The sequence below is a fragment of the Toxorhynchites rutilus genome, chromosome 2 (genome assembly GCF_029784135.1).
Source record: "Toxorhynchites rutilus septentrionalis strain SRP chromosome 2, ASM2978413v1, whole genome shotgun sequence".
Lineage (NCBI taxonomy): Eukaryota > Metazoa > Arthropoda > Insecta > Diptera > Culicidae > Toxorhynchites > Toxorhynchites rutilus.
In genome coordinates this window covers 284,097,741-284,114,024 of record NC_073745.1, presented here as the reverse complement: position 1 = coordinate 284,114,024, position 16,284 = coordinate 284,097,741, and the positions used below count along the sequence as shown (strand labels likewise).

Below are 16,284 nucleotides of genomic sequence, written 5' to 3'. Positions count from 1 at the left end.
GTATTTGCTTGATTAATTACTGGTCCCAAAGCAGTTTGTCCAGGTAACAGTTTTGAGTTAAGTTTATTGAGTTACTAATAACTTACATTAATTTTAATTTTTCTGATAGCTTGTAAATTCAAAACGTTACTTAATTAAATTTATGGAATTCAATTATTTTCTACCTTTCAAATATATGAAACTATTTTAACTCTTCAGTTTTCGTACTTCAATATCGATTTTCACTTCTAGAATGATTTAATAATTCGATCGAAACTTCACAAAATTCAACCATAACGCTAGGAAATTCATCGCTATCATGTTATATCTTTCAGCTCAATTATTCTCTGTAAAAAATAGCTCAACAGAATTTCTTTCAGTTTCTAGTTTCTTGTTATTCGACCAAAATTGAATTCCGTCGAGAAGAATCACAAATCTTTGAATTTATGGGTACTAACAATCGAGCTTGATATCGATTGTTAGTACCAATGTAAAATAAACAATCCGAACAAAAACAATCCACAACTATTGAAATAGGTTTTTCTTGGATGTCAAGTAAACCAATTACAAGTTTTTGAAAACAAGTTTTATGCTTGATTAATGTTTAGCCTTGTTCGAACAATTTGTGCATACTTTACACTCTCACTCTTTGTTTTATGCGTTGACAAATCAGGACAGAAATACTATTCTTTGGCTCTCACTTTGGACGTAACACTCCCGAAACGATTAACAAGTTGCCAGTCCAACACAGTCTGACAAGAGCTCTATAATGTTGTCCTCAACGGACAAAATCATTTTTGTACTTCCAAAAGTAACTAAGTTCTTGGTGAAAGGGTTTCTCTTAAAAAAAATCATTAGTCCAGCCCTTCTGGTAAATTTCTTATAAAAATCTCAATGTTGGTTTGTTGGTTTTCATGCAACAAGTAAACGGAAATCGTTTTTTTGACGTAGAACTACGTCTTTCATTAAGGGTGTCAAATCAGAAAACCTTTTTATGAATTTAAGTTAACGTTAATAACTATTTTTGCCGCGAACGAATTTTGGCGATTTACATAGTTCTACTTCAATAATGCTATACATTACAATCCCATAGTCTGTATATGGTATAAATTGATGCAAATTGGAAGCATTCCCATTTTCTCATACATTTGTTCTGACCATTTGTGTGCTTTCCCGAACAGAGCTGGCAATAACGAGCAACTTATCGACGAGCAACGAAGGAGAAATCGTAATATGTAAAGTCTCCGTGAACAAAGAAAAAGAAGAAGAACGAAGGGGGAATATTTGCCAAGGGTATAAACAGTGGATCTCGCTAAGGCAAACTGTCATTCTTCGTGAGGAAATCGACTGAACAACATGGTTGCTGGACGGCGAGGGATCGAATGCCTTTCTCAAGGCAATGGGGGTGGAGGAGTGATATGATGGATAAAGTAAAGTTTTCCAAGGGCCTTTTTGAAGGTTAGAGACGAATGAACTGAAGAAGTTTAAAATCTCAAGCAAGGAAGGAAGGCAAACTTTCAGTATCGTTCTGTATTCAAAGCAATGAATATCGCTTGTTCTTCCTTGTTTTGCGTCATCACATGTCTTCGTTTCGGATTGAGCTGTGGACGTGAACAAATTACTCACTCGCTGATATCTCTGGCATTGCAATCATTGCATCAAACTGACGCCATTGCGTCAAGGTTCTGAGCTACACAATTGTTTGGGGAATCATCAAGCTAGTCTATCATCAGCTCACCAAGAAAATAAATGTTCTGGAATTTTGTCAGTGATTTGGTTTCGCACGACGGTAGGAAAATTCTCTCCACAAAGGATGACAGCTAAGCTAATCTAGACTGGCAATATTTACAAAAAGGGCTTCTGTTGAGAAGACCGCAAAACGGAGATAAGTGTGTGTATATTTAGTTGCTTCAAGCCATCGATATAAGGATATTTGTGTGCATAAGTGCGTGCGTTTAGCGTTGCAAATTATGCAGTCGCAAAGATAAATATAAACATGGAGGGGAGTGCACCAAACAATTATTTGGGGAATACCAAGTTATTCAATAATTCATTTGCGCTAATCTTGAACATAATGAAGCACTGCTACTCTTTTCGAGGTTGTTGAGATTAACAAATAGAGTTTATTTCGTTTATTCAGACACCAAGAGAGTAAATGTCGTTCTGGAATGCTGCATGTAATTTGGTTTCGCTTGTCAGTAGCTAAACTTTCTCCACTAAGGATGACAGCTGCGCTTATCTCGAGCATGTTTTGTTCTGCGAGCACAAGAATGAATCATCAAACAATTATCGTCAAATGATTCTACAATAAAAAAAAAAACATTCCAGGGCGACCAAACTGGTAGAAAGGTTATTTCAAATTTTTCGTAGCATTATAAAATAATATCCGCAGTTATAAACAAGCGACTTGAATTAAACCACAGCGTAGTTCTACGTCAATAATGCGGTCGTGTCTTGAACACAACCTCCTATATTTTTTTCATGAAAATCACAAGTAATCATGACGAGAAATCACTATTTTTGAACGACGAAATTCGAGTTTTCAAGTAGATGTTGCATTTTTCATTGCTTGAGTTTACTGTCTATTGATTCATTCATAATTTAGGCTTTCTTCAGAATATTGCCTTTTTAGCATTTTAAAGATAAACAGCACTCACCACAGAGAAACTTTATTTCTGCTAAACAAATTGCAGCGCTCCAAGCGGCTGCCATAGTAACCGTGTGGACAAACCAACATTAGCGCATCGGACAAACCATGATCAGAATTGAGATCACCGAGATGCATTAATCACATGTTTTACATATATAAATCTGATACAAATGGTGTACAAGCATGATGTTCATTTACCCTTCCATCAGCAAACTGATGTCTGCTATTTTCACTGATGTTGAATGAGTGAACGCATTCAGTTAAATTTTTTCAATCAAATCTAGACTTATAAGTTTCCTGAAAAAATGAGGGAAAAATATCAACATTATAAGTATATTTTCATGATAAATAACTAGGACTTACAACATTTAACTAATTGTCGTATAAAAAGACTGCTACGGTTGTCATATAAACACCGCTATGTGGCAAACACAACAAAAATAAGTAAAATTAAGGACTAAACCTTTAGGACGCAAAATTCGGCCCTGTGCCCGAACCCACCTACCCATTTCATACGCTTTTTGATACTTGCTAACGACATTTTTAGTACAAAACCATATCATATGGCGCGCATCCATTCGATGAGCGCTGCCTGGGGATAAACCCCTCGAGGCGGTGAAGTTGCATTAGCCGGGTAGACACGATTCTCACACGTGCTCGGGTAACAATAATCTTCCCAGCTTCCCGCTCTCGACAGAGTAGCGAAAAGTATTTTTCCAGTTCAGTTGTAGCCGGCGCGTAATGAAATCACATTCCGTGGAACTTAATTAAAATTAGAATCAACATTTTGATAATGACAATGCGAGAGAGAGTGAGTGAAGTGGAACAGCAACAAGGACAAACGGAATCTTGGAGGCGACTGATAACATCCCATTTCAAGCCTAGGCACACAAACTGGCAGGCAGTGCATAGTTTCCAGCCTCAGCACTGCAGGAAGGAGCGAAGGAAAAACCTCTCTTCCACTTGACGATTCTGCTGTTTTCTCGGCTTTGTTTATACTCTGCTCGGAATTTGGGATGCCGTTTCTGGAGTTATCTCAACGATGCTCGAGAGTGGCGTCAAAAATGCGTTGGAGGTATATTTTTTCTCCCGATAACGGTTGCAATTGTGACTTTCTGCCGGTAGCGCTGGCAAACGAAAATAGTTCGACTGCATGTATTTTCGGAGGATACTTCCAGCTTTCTTCTGTGCGTGGGAACGCTACGCTTCGCCCACTTGTTCCAAGTACAGATTTATCCGACGAATTTCCCATTTCTTTGAATTATATCGTCATTTGACGAAAAACTTTCTAGTAGCAGGAATGAGCTTCACTGTAATGGATAACGCATGGCATAATATAGTCGGCGATTATGAGGGATAAAAAAACCCCGTTTCGATGCTGACCAAATCTCCTTCATGATTTATCGTGCGGTTTACCGTTACTTGATAAATCGTGGTGTTACAATTTAATTATCCCTAATTAATGCCAAAATTAAAACATGCCACATTTTTGTGCCCCGCAATGCGGCCATGCTCGGTCCGGCGAAATAATTAAAATCCGCCGATTGTTCGGTTGGGCTTCAATCAAAATGTAGCTCGATTTTTTTTCTCTCTCTAGAGCGGGCAAAAGAACGTTACCATTTTCCGCGCAATAACACCAATTTATGACCGAAATAACCACCACTGTCGAACGGCAGCCTCAATTTGTGGGCCCTCAAGAACACCTGCGGTCCTCTGCCACAAGGGTGTCTGCCCGCGCGGTGGATGTCGATGTAAATATCCCGGGGAAGGGCCCGCGCACCAGTGTCAATCTTGTCGGAATGCCATATAAATCAATTTAATTTCCATTTTCCAAACAATTTTAGCTCCGCCGTTTGCTCATTGTTTGCTGTCGGGACGCGACCATTGTGTCGGTCTCGGTTAGGATTGGAGGCGGGCCCAGTTTATTACTTTCGTTATGTTTCTTTTGCTGTTTTTGATTGATTTGACTCTCCAATTTCAGAACCCAGGCGGTTCGGTCGCGACCTCGTCGATGTGTTCGATATTTATGGACCATTTGCGATATACTAATTAGATTTTTAATGGTTCTCGGGGTTGAACTTTAGATGATAACTACTTGCTGGTATTCATTGTGCATAATAAGAATAAGTTTGTGATTTAAGGTTTGGTATGAGAATTTCGAAAAATGTAATAATGTTCTTAATTTTGACGTAGGACTACGTCTAACAGAAATGTGTGCGGGGGTATAATGAGAACCTGAACATTGAACATGTAAACAATAAATGAAAGATTTCGAATGCTTATGATTCGAACTTGTTGATAATAGATCGCCGAAATGTTTGCACCGATTGATAGGAAATATTTCTACGCATCTATAAATAATGAATGAAATTTTATTTTGATTGGGATAATCAGTTGAATAAATGGTCGGTGTCAAGTCAGACCGGACCATGTTACATTTCTATGATTTCGAGAAAAACGAGTTTGAAGTTGAAGGAGCTATAAGGGGTTTTCATTGAACGATCAAAAGAATTTCGATATGTTATTCCTGCTGTACGCGTGATCTTCCAAATGTGATAAATGTAGAATGTGGCTTACAAAATGATTAACCTAATGCAATCAATAACTCGAAATTTTTAATTTTGCGACTTGGTCCCCTCTGACTTAACACCGACCAAATGTGAAGTGTCAAGCTTTATATAAACGCCCTAAATCCCACGTTTAAATTGGCCCAATTTGTGCTCCTCAAGTGGTTCCGACCAAAAGGAGCAGCCACAGTAACAGCGGAATACGGTTTCCCCAACACAGACCTCTAAACCGATGAGCATGGGGAAATCGACATTGCAAATACATGCAAGCTGCGAGTACTTTCGTACTCACTTGTATTTTTGAAGATAATAACTGCTCACTGTAGACATGATACAAAAATACCTTTCTTCGGAGCTATGCTCCGATTTATTCATTTTAAAATTTTGAACTGACTTTACAATGATTTGTTTTTTTTTTTATATCGAGAGATAAGAATGTTTTGTTCATTCACAGTTCAGCATCATTCTCGGGAATGGTTCTGTACGAGAGTTGCCAACTCTTTTTTGATTATGGCAGATAATTCGGGTATTTGGCAACACGTTCAGCATCCTCAATCATCGATGATGACAGAGGTAGAGCTAGTATATAGGGGAAAATGGGGAAATTTGGACCACCTAAGCAAATCGCCTAATATTTCCAAACCAATACGGTCTAAATAAAAAATGTCACATTGTATACTGAGCTACACTTGTTTTCTCTCAATAAATAATGTTCAATCATTATATAAAGCTTCAATCTACCAAATATACCATAAAATAAAAGAGATGATTTTTGGACATTAAAATTTGATGCGGGGTGATTTGATCCAGTGTGTGTTTCATCGAAAAAAACATACTTATGTTCATGTAAAGTATTTTGGGATAATGTTACAATCAGTAACAATGTTTTGGGATCGATACCAGGTGTCTTGGCCAGATTCCAGACCAGAAAAGTTGGATTGACACCATCTCGAATTCAGCATGAATCTTTTCACTGTTGGTCGAGCATTTTCAAACACTTTTGATGCTTGGTTAAAGAAAATCCGTTCTCGATGGCCTGTGTTGCTCTTTCAAGCTCCTCCTTCTTCCAACGTTGTCTGTCCATCCTCTTTTTGTAATTCAGCGGTATCTGGAATCAATTAGACCAAAAAAAAGTCTCAAACCTGTAGGACCAATTCACCCCACAGAAACGTGTCCATGTCACCCCACACAACACGCAAAAATTAAAATGCAATTAATTTCACTTATTGTTATCAAACTTACAGTTTCGCTACATCAAATTGTTCCTTTTCTGTAGGCGAACAGAACTTTACTGCACAATACACGAAAAGTTTGTTTAATTAGCGGGAAAAACCTTATAGCCACTATCGGAAAACTCACATTTTTTGACGATCAAAGTGCTTGCTGTGTTTATGCTACCGTTTCCCTCTACTGAAGTTTTACCAAAGTTTTTTTTTACTTTAGGTACATACGACTCAACAATAGAAGGAAACGACATTATAAAAAAATCACCCCGTGTTACCCTACATGTATTGGTAGTGCATAGAATGTGATAACAATATTGGCAATTGTCAGTGGAGCAGATAATTATCATGAAATAGGGGCATAGAATTCAAATTCATGTATTCAATCTTTTTGTTCTGTAAATCATAGTTAGATGTAAGTCCAATAAAATTTGTATAGTTCGTTTTAAACCTTAGAGAATAAACGTTGGATTAATACAAGTCGTCTCGAGTTTAAATTATTGGGTGAAGTAGCCCTGTATTTTCTCGCAGTGTTGGCCTGCTGGATCGACGATAGGAGGATATCGAAGGAAATCTGCCAGAAACCGGAACCCCAGGAAGTCGCGGTTTAGTCTCCCAACAGGTAGTTGATGTTTTTCGGATGGCATGATGATCATTTTTATCGATCGTCCGCTGGGTGAATCAATGTCAGTGTTGCCACACGTGCAGATTTATATAGTTTTAGTTTTGACGTAGGACTACGTCTAACCGGAAGATATAGGGGGTGAAATGGAAATCTAGGCACTGAACAAGTAGGAAAAAATCCAAGATTTGGAACGCTTATAACTCGAGCATTTCTCAATAGATCGCAAAGGTTTTTACATCAATTGATAGGAAATATATCTACGCATCTATCATAACGAATAACATTTCATTTTTCTTGATATAAATAATTGAATAATTGTGAAATATCAAGCATTGTCCAAATGCACTATGTGCCCATTTTTGATTGGTCCATTTTGTGCTCCTCAAATCGTACCGACCAAAACGGGCAACCAGAGCAGCAGCGAAATAGAATGAAGCACGATTGAAAAGGAAAAAGAAAAAAAAAATGAACGAAACATTGGTCGCAGTCTCACACATGCGTTATTCTCGAGCCAGCCAGTCAGCTTAAAAATCCCCGCTCCGCTGCCGTAACGATCATTCTCATCCAAACCGCACACCACATCGGTTCGCATCAAACACATCAACAAACCAACCCAAGCAGCCATGTCTGGACATGGTAAAGGAGGAAAAGTGAAGGGAAAGGCAAAATCCCGCTCGAACCGTATTGATCTGGAGTTCCCCGCAAGGGTAGCTAGGCCGAGCGCGTTTGTACCAGTGCACCAGTCCACCTAGCCGGCGTTATATAGTTTCGGCCGCAGAAGTGATCGAGTTGGCTGGTAAAGCTGCTCGTGACGATAAGAAAACCCGCATTCGGAACAGAACACATTCGGTTCGGTGGACATCAAGACAACAGGCAGTTGCAGCGAGTGGCGAGTGGCAAACGCAATCGCAAAACGGCATCAGGTAGCAGAAGAAAAAAGTTTGTTCTTTATACAAACTGCTTTGGTGGCAAATCCAGAACAAGGTGGCATCGAGGGCGTTCGAAATGGTTTTTTTTTTCAAAACCACGAGTACTAAATTTTCTAAATTGGAACCATTCCATAAAACAAGGCGCTTTTCAGGGCCATTAAACCTTCCAAAAAAGAGTTTAGGAAATACAGTTCAATGCTTTCTAAAACAATATCCAAAATAATAATAAAACACAAATTGATTTTTTCATAATTTGTTTGACAGGATATGATGAGTATGTGAATTTGGCAGTTGTTCTGAGCATATTGATTTTCACCAATTCTTAAATTGCTTCTAGATTGAAAGTACAGTAATTTACACTTATATCGACATTTAGCTAATTGGACGGACCTGTAATGCGATATATTTAGTTGGACATTTTCGTAAACATAGAGTTCGGGGTCCAAATTATGACCCCACATTGAAAGTCGACACTGTACCACTGTCATCGCAAATGTTCAATTATTGGTTAAAATCGCCTCTAATGCGACACTGAGTGGCGCTTCGGCACGTCGCATTGAATGTAATTTACTGTATTATGTATGTCTCAAAACTGGATGGGAAGAAATTTTCCAACTGTGAAAGCTGTGGCGAGTGGCAAATGCAATTGTTAAACAGAAAGGTTTAGCCGAACAAGATGGGAATATCGAGTGATAACAAAACAATAAACTCTTTAGATTGAAGATAATTTTGTGATCCTGAAAAGGACCCTTTTAAGCCTGCATGTGAATCCAACGAGCGAACAAATCGTAATGAATGTATTTTTTTGCCATCGCTCCCTTTTAACGCTCATTCGTTCGTCTCGTTGGACTCGCCCCTTTGGCTGAGTCTGCCGATTTGTCTCTATCCTGTGAGTGTGTACCGCTAGAGTACAAAACGCGCGCTGATGACCACCTATGCATCATTCTTTGTGTGGACACCGACTGGACAACATCGTTGCTGGACGGGCTGGACGGCGAGGGATCGAGTGCCTTTCTCAAGGCAAGAGGGCGGAGGTGGTAGCGCTGGAGTAGAATAGAGTAGAGTTTTCAAAGGGCCTTTCTCAAGGCTAGAGACGAATGAACTGCAAAAGTTTAAAGTCTCTATAATACAATACCTTCCATCTTTACCTATACATTCCCTATCACAGCCATCATTTTGATTGTACGATATGTGCATACGCCAAAAGTTGCACTCACATTCTTTGTGTGGACTACAGATGGGCAAATCAGCTCATCATGGTGAGCGGCTCAGAGCTGTCCAGCTCATACAAGTGAGCTGCTCATTCGGAACAGCTCTTCAGCTCAATTGAATTTTGCGGCTGTCCACACAATTGCATAACTACCATGGGACATTTTATAGTGTTCATTTTCTTAATAGACGGAAATCAAAAAAATAAACGAATTTAATTTGTAATTGTACACAAACTAAATTTCATATGGATTCTAATAATATAACATACAACAAATATTGAATGCTGAAATCCAACATAGAAGATTCTTAGGATATGCTGAACTTAAACAACAGAAGAACCAGCAGTAGCCAAATAAAATGCCTTCAGAAATATTGGCTGAGACAACGTTTTTTGATAAAACTAGCGAGATATTTTTTTTTTGCATCCAAGGATATAAAAATAAATCCATTAATAGGCGCAACGAGAAGCAATTCTTCGCCATGACAAAGGTAACAAAAGGACCATTATCAATCATCAGCATTTATAGCGGGTAGTTTTCTGAATTGTTTTGATTCAGCACGCGGAAATAAATTTATGCGTTTGAACAGTCATGTTTAAATAACAATATAATATAGTAATTCCATTTACAAGCATATAATAATTTTTATTAAAGGGTGTGTCACATCAAATTGCATCACGGAAAAAACGCTGTAGAAATTTAATTTTTAGGAATTATATCTTCAGCTTTCGCTTCAAAATCAGAAAAGAGTGTATAGATCACGTTGGCCATGCTTCACTGTCAATTTTTCGTAAATTTGGAAAAATGTCGTCGAACGAAAAAGAGCGTCGTGAATTAATCCTGTGCACTCATTTCGAGAATCCGGAGTTGTCACATCGGGACATCGGTAAGATGCTGGGAATCGTCCAATCCACGGTCAGCAGAGTACTAAAACGATACTTCGAGAACCTAACCATCGACCGGAAGGTGAAGAACGGCAAAAATGGATGCTCCGTCAGTGAAAAAGATCACAAGCGCGTAGTTAAGCAGTTTAGACGTGATCCGAGAAGTTCGGTCCGGGATGTCGCCAATAAGCTGAATTTGTCAAGTTCATTCGTCCAGCGGACCAAGCAGCGGGAGGGCCTGCGTACATACAAGGTTCAGAAGGCTCCTAACCGCGACGAAAGGCAAAACATGGTGGGGAAGACGCGAGCCCGAAATGCTGATGAAGCCGCATTGTCTGGTAATGGACGACGAAACCTACGTCAAAGCGGACTTTCGTCAGCTGCCGGGCCTGTTGTTCTTCTCCGCAGAGGACAAATTCAGCGTTCCGGAGGAGATTCGCAAGCAGAAACTATCCAAGTTTGCCAAAAAGTACATGGTGTGGCAAGCGATCTGCTCTTGCGGAAAGCGGAGCGCCCCCTTCGTGATGACCGGCACGGTAAACGGGCAGGTTTACCTTAAGGAGTGCCTACAGAAGCGCTTACTACCACTATTGGAGCAACACGAGGGCCCGACCATCTTCTGGCCGGATCTCGCTTCGTGCCACTATTCAAAGGACGTGTTGGAGTGGTACGAAGCCAACGGGGTCACCTTCGTTCCAAAGGGAATGAACCCGCCCAACGCGCCGGAGCTTCGCCCAATAGAGAAATATTGGGCGATTATGAAGCAGGCCCTCCGGAAGAACCCAAAAGTTGTCAAATCGGAGGCGGACTTCAAGAGAAAATGGATTTCTGTTCAAAAAAAACTACAACCTGATGTTGTACAGAACCTTATGGACGGGGTAAAGAGGAAGGTACGAGCATACGGGCTTGGGCTCGAAGTATGAAAAATGGAAAATGACAAAAGTTGTTTAATAGTTTTTATTTTACTGTCTAAAATTTTCGAAAGGATCGGTCTACTGGGCGAATTTCTACAGCGTTTTTTCCGTGATGCAATTTGATGTAACACACCCTTTATTTTGTTTGGCGATGTAAGAAAAATTTAATGGAACGATTGAATATCTTCAAAATATAAACCTTTTTGCTCTCTGGCATCTCTGCTAAAGTTAAAGAACGAAGAGGGACACACGAAAACAAACTGACGTCATATCATAAAGCGCGGGAGACGAAAAATTCTTCCGCGTCTCAAAATTCACACTCTCTGCTGCTTTTGCGCTCCACAGCTATGCAGCTCATCAGCTCAACAGCTCAGCAGCTCATCAGCTCAACAGCTCAACAGCTCAGCAGCTCATCAGCTCAACAGCTCAGCAGCTCATCAGCTCAACAGCTCAGCAGCTCATCAGCTCAACAGCTCAACAGCTCTCCAGCTCCGTAATAAGCTGATGAGCTGCGTTGTTTTGATTGCGAGCCGATCCGAATCCGCTCACTATGATTCGAATGAACAGCTCATGAGCGGATGGCACATCTCTAGTATGGACACCGACTGAACAACATCGTTGCTGGACGAGCTGGACGGCGAGGGATCGAGTGCCTTTCTCAAGGCAAGAGGGCGGAGTGGGTAGCGCTGGAGTAGAGTAGAGTAGAGTTTTCAAAGGGCCTTTCTCAAGGCTAGAGACGAATGAACTGCAAAAGTTCAAAATCTCTATAATACAATACCATCCCTTCCCTTCCAAAAGTTGCCCGGCGTTGATAAGTACAAAGGTTTCAGAAAAAAATCAAAAATCAACTAAAAGATAGTGAGAAAAAATGAGAAAGTATGTAAAAAAAACAATATATTTAAAATATATATTTAACAAAAGCTGTCCCCTTTGTATTGTCCTACGTCACTCCGGTTATGTCCCCGACATTACCCACCCGTCTTTTTTTTCATACATTACTTTGCTATTCTCGCGGTTACAAAAATATCTGCCATTTATACACATCAACATTTCAATTTTTTGTCGAAGACTTTAAAAAAAACATCTCTGGAGGTGATGACATTTAGAGCCCCCGCTCACTACAGACATTTTTTTCAGCCGACAGTTTGGTCGGATCGGCGTACTGGTGCAAAAACCGACTCAATTGAATCGGTGTAATGTGCGCACATGCATACCTCTATCGGTCTCTATCGGAACTATCGGTCGACTAGTCAGTGTGCAGCATGCGGGGGCTCTTACTTTGACAAAGGCCAACACGAAAACAACAAGTCACCAAGTATTTTTGTATACAGTATACATCAAATATTTTTGTTCGCAATGGCTCTCTGGGTTAACCGCTACCGACCGCGCCAGCTGTCCAAACTGGACTACCAGAAAACGCAAGATACGCATCTGATTAAGCTTTGCTCCAAGAGAGACTTCCAGCATGTTCTACGGTCCTTCCTGGCCAGTAAGAAAACTCGCATCATGTGTCTGCTGCGGAAACTTTACCAACCGGGTGCGGAACGGCTACGCAATGAAATAATCAATTTCACAACGCCCTCGAACCGGAAGGTGGAAATCAGGACCATCAGCAATAATTACCACATCGAGTTGAATTCATCGGTTGCCGTGATATATAACAGGGTGGTCGTGTCGAATTTGATCAGGCAAATTGATCCCAGTGGGTAGAGGGAATATGAGACTCGTCTTGTCCGAAGTGGATTAGCTGACCAAAGATACCCAGGATGCGCTGAGAAGAACCATTGAAAAGTATTTGTCTACGTGCAGATTGATTTTGTGCGCCAATTCTACTTCGCGGGTTATTCCCGCGGTTAGGAGTCGTTGCTTGGGAATAAGAGTGCCGGCTCTATCTTAGGAGGATATTCTTAAAATTTTGAATGTAAGATTGTAAGATTGCTGGAAGTGGTGAGGAAACAGCTATACGAACTGCTATCCCAAGGCGTTCTATCGAATGTTATAATCTGTGGATTGGTACCGAATCTGGTTAAAAATTGCGATATGAGTCTGAAGACGCAAACGTTGAATTTTGCCGGGTACTATGAACACCGGATGCAGCAAGGAAGCAAACATATATTCCATCTGGAATTGTTCGTGGCGCAGTTAATGGCACGGTATAAGAAGTTTCTCAATAAAGCCTCAATGCAAGTGGATGATTTTTGAGCGATTCTTTGAGATCGCAATTTTCTTTCGTTTTATGAAAAAATAAAATTTTTGTGTTCATCTCACGTTTATTAACTATACTTCAATAGTTCTGGTAATGATTAACTCAAAATAAAAAAAACACGCCTTGTCGGTTTTCAATCGGATCGTTTTCATGATCCGCAAATAATTATGAAATGGTAAATTTATCATAATACTTAAATACCATTTCATTCAAAAACCATTATGCTGCACCATGTTCATTTGAAAATTATATTTAATGTAACTTTTAAAATCATGACACCATAATATTTTTTATTATATGTCTGTTCATTTTAACTACAAGAAATAAATATTCGCTCGATTAATCGAATACTGAAGGACAATTGTTCGAATGAATCGCATATTGGCCCACGATTAATCGATAATCGAATAAACGAAAAATTTAGACATCTCTAACAACAACAACAACTTCTACTTCAACAAACGAATCTAAACAACCGTCGCGATTGTCAAAAATGATTGGAACTGTCTGATCACTCACATTTCTACTACCATCATACGCCACAACCACCGCTCTCGTAACGTAAAGTTGTAAATAGAGCGATCGGCAATGAGAGGTCAGAAACAAAAGAGTGAGTATCACTACTGAATATTTGGATCTCACGTGCCGTGATAGGAATTGAGTGACTACGGTCAGCTTTTTTTGTGACATTGACGGTGATGGATTGCAGCTCTGGTAGTGTCTCGGATACAACCCCTCGATTTTTTTTTATCATAAATTCTTGTTTAACTATGACAGCAACGGATAAATTCTTGTGGGGTCGATAGCGGTTGTTGAAAAGAAGTCATTAGCCTTCTATGAAAGGAAGTGAGTTATATCTGTGGTATAACCGCAAGGTTGACGTAGGACTATCGTTGATTTAGTAATCATTTGTTTGAAGTTGAATCTGAATACATTCTGAATGAATGAATAGATGAATATTTGAGGGACTTCGAAAACGAGAGCGTGTGAAAATATTCTACTAATGGAGAAGAACAATCTTCATAAACACACAACATGAAACGTATTTGATCGCAGTATTATATGAATAGAAAACTTGAAATAAACTCTTTCATTTGAATGTAATTTTCAATTCCAAGGGGAACTGGCAGATTGTTTTTCAGCAACGATGACATCTTTCCGGATTCTTCTCGATGCTCGATAACCACCAAACGAAAAGTGTTGCGCGCGTGTATGTGTGTTTGTGGCGGCTACTTCGATGCCTCAAGCGGAACCAATTTTCGATGCTGTTACTTTCTGGCCTAAGGTGCACAAACAGGCTCTCGGTGACACCGTTCATCAGCGCTTTCATGATGAACGAAGTTAGCTTCACCACAACAGCGATAACATGCTCCAATCGCTGTTCAATTATAACTGAGTGGATTTCCGAGTGGCGCACGCTGTTATACCGATTGGTGATTTCAATAGACTGTTTTGAAAGCAATTCTAAGGCTGATGAAACAAGTTTGTGGATTAAAAAATAACAAGTATATAACGCGTAGACATTTTGTCGTTCGAATGAAGTGTTTATCATACCATTTCGTTCAGTTGTTTAGGATCTATTAACGCTCAAAATCTCGTTCTCTGGCGTAACGCTTTCGTTTTCGAAACTTTAAATTTACACCCCGCTATAAAAATAAAAGACGTAGTCCTACGTCAATAATAAAATGAAAGAGTTGGTGAATGAAATTAGTGATTACTTTCAGTTCTGTACCTCTTCCCACAATAAACCAATAATTTTTACAGCGAGTACTTGTTCAACATATTAATATAACAGAATGTTTCGCCCCCCGGTTAACACAGACGATCATAACAATACCATTACTTACACATTCTAATCATCGTGAATATTTCCAAACAAACCACATATCGCCGATTTCCATCAGACAATCCAATTTCGCGCAACCCAATGTTATCATTTGAATAGCAATGAATTCACACTTCGCTGGCCAATTTTTCGGTAATCTTATTCATTCAGATTCACGGTATGTCCGATCGTAAATCGGCTCTTCCGCGCCGCCGGTTTGCTATAAAAAGAATGCGCATATATAGAGCACACGCGATGGATTTCCGCACAAATTGAAAAACATGCTTTTTATTGATATCAATTCAATTTTTATGCCACTTCGAAGAAATGCTTTCGCTGCCGGCGGGCGCTGAGCCTTACACCAGTTGCGCCCGCCAGCAGTTGCCAGCTCTCGGAAGTGGAATGGAAATGTACAACATAAGTGCTTCCTTTTAGAGGCAGAAAATCGGCTTTTGGCCAGGTCTTCCGAGGAAGAATCCCTTCCTTCCGTGCCGCTTCGCCAGCACTTGTAAAGCACTTTTTTTATTGCTGTTGGGACACTTTCCGCCGGTTGTAAAATTTGTAGACGAAAAAATAATAAATTCGAAAATACCAATTCAATAAAATGATACAAGCGAGGGAGTTGCATCGGAACTAAACACTGATTATATGCACTCAAAATGGAATGTCATTTCACTTTGTTCCATGTTAGAAGCCGTTAATAGAGTTCCCAATTTCAATCGTCCCAGGTACTTAAAGTTGTCAATAAATACCAACAATCCCTTAGCCTGGCACTTGCAGAAACCGTCAATATTCACGCTGTATCAGCGGAAAATCGTCGATAAAAAATCCATTTCCGGTTCTCCGTCCCCTCCCACTCCCAGCTACGATGTGATTCCATGGATTTTATGACCACCCTTCCGTTGCACAGATCCTTCTCCCCATGTATGAGCCGGTTGATATCGTCTTCTGGGACTTTCTCTTTTCGATTCTCCTGCCATGTGAGCAGCATGGGCGGATGTGGGCGACAAAAGCTTCAATTTTTAAGATGCTCTTTTGCCATTTTTTTTTCGGACGACACTCGCACTCGTGTGTCACCCGCGCAGGGGAAATCACAGCTCGAGCGATGCCTTCGGAAAATAGGAAGTCTGCAATGGAATGCGGCAACAAATGCTGGAATTGATTTTTGTATCCATATGCATACACGTTGAGTACCCATTCAAATCCTGCTCTATATTGCACTCTAAATGAAATTCGTAATGAGCAATTTCAATGAGCTATTGATAATTTTG

The 16,284-nt window shown here is 39.9% G+C and overlaps 2 pseudogenes; one reads left to right on the top strand and one right to left on the bottom strand.

Moving 5' to 3' along the window:
• LOC129766937 (uncharacterized) overlaps nucleotides 1–3,170 on the bottom strand; it is a 28,438-nt pseudogene extending 25,268 nt beyond the window's left edge.
• A 9,168-nt stretch (nucleotides 3,171–12,338) lies between these two features.
• On the top strand, nucleotides 12,339–12,915 carry LOC129766936 (replication factor C subunit 3-like; annotated as a pseudogene).
• The last annotated feature ends 3,369 nt before the right edge of the window (nucleotides 12,916–16,284 follow it).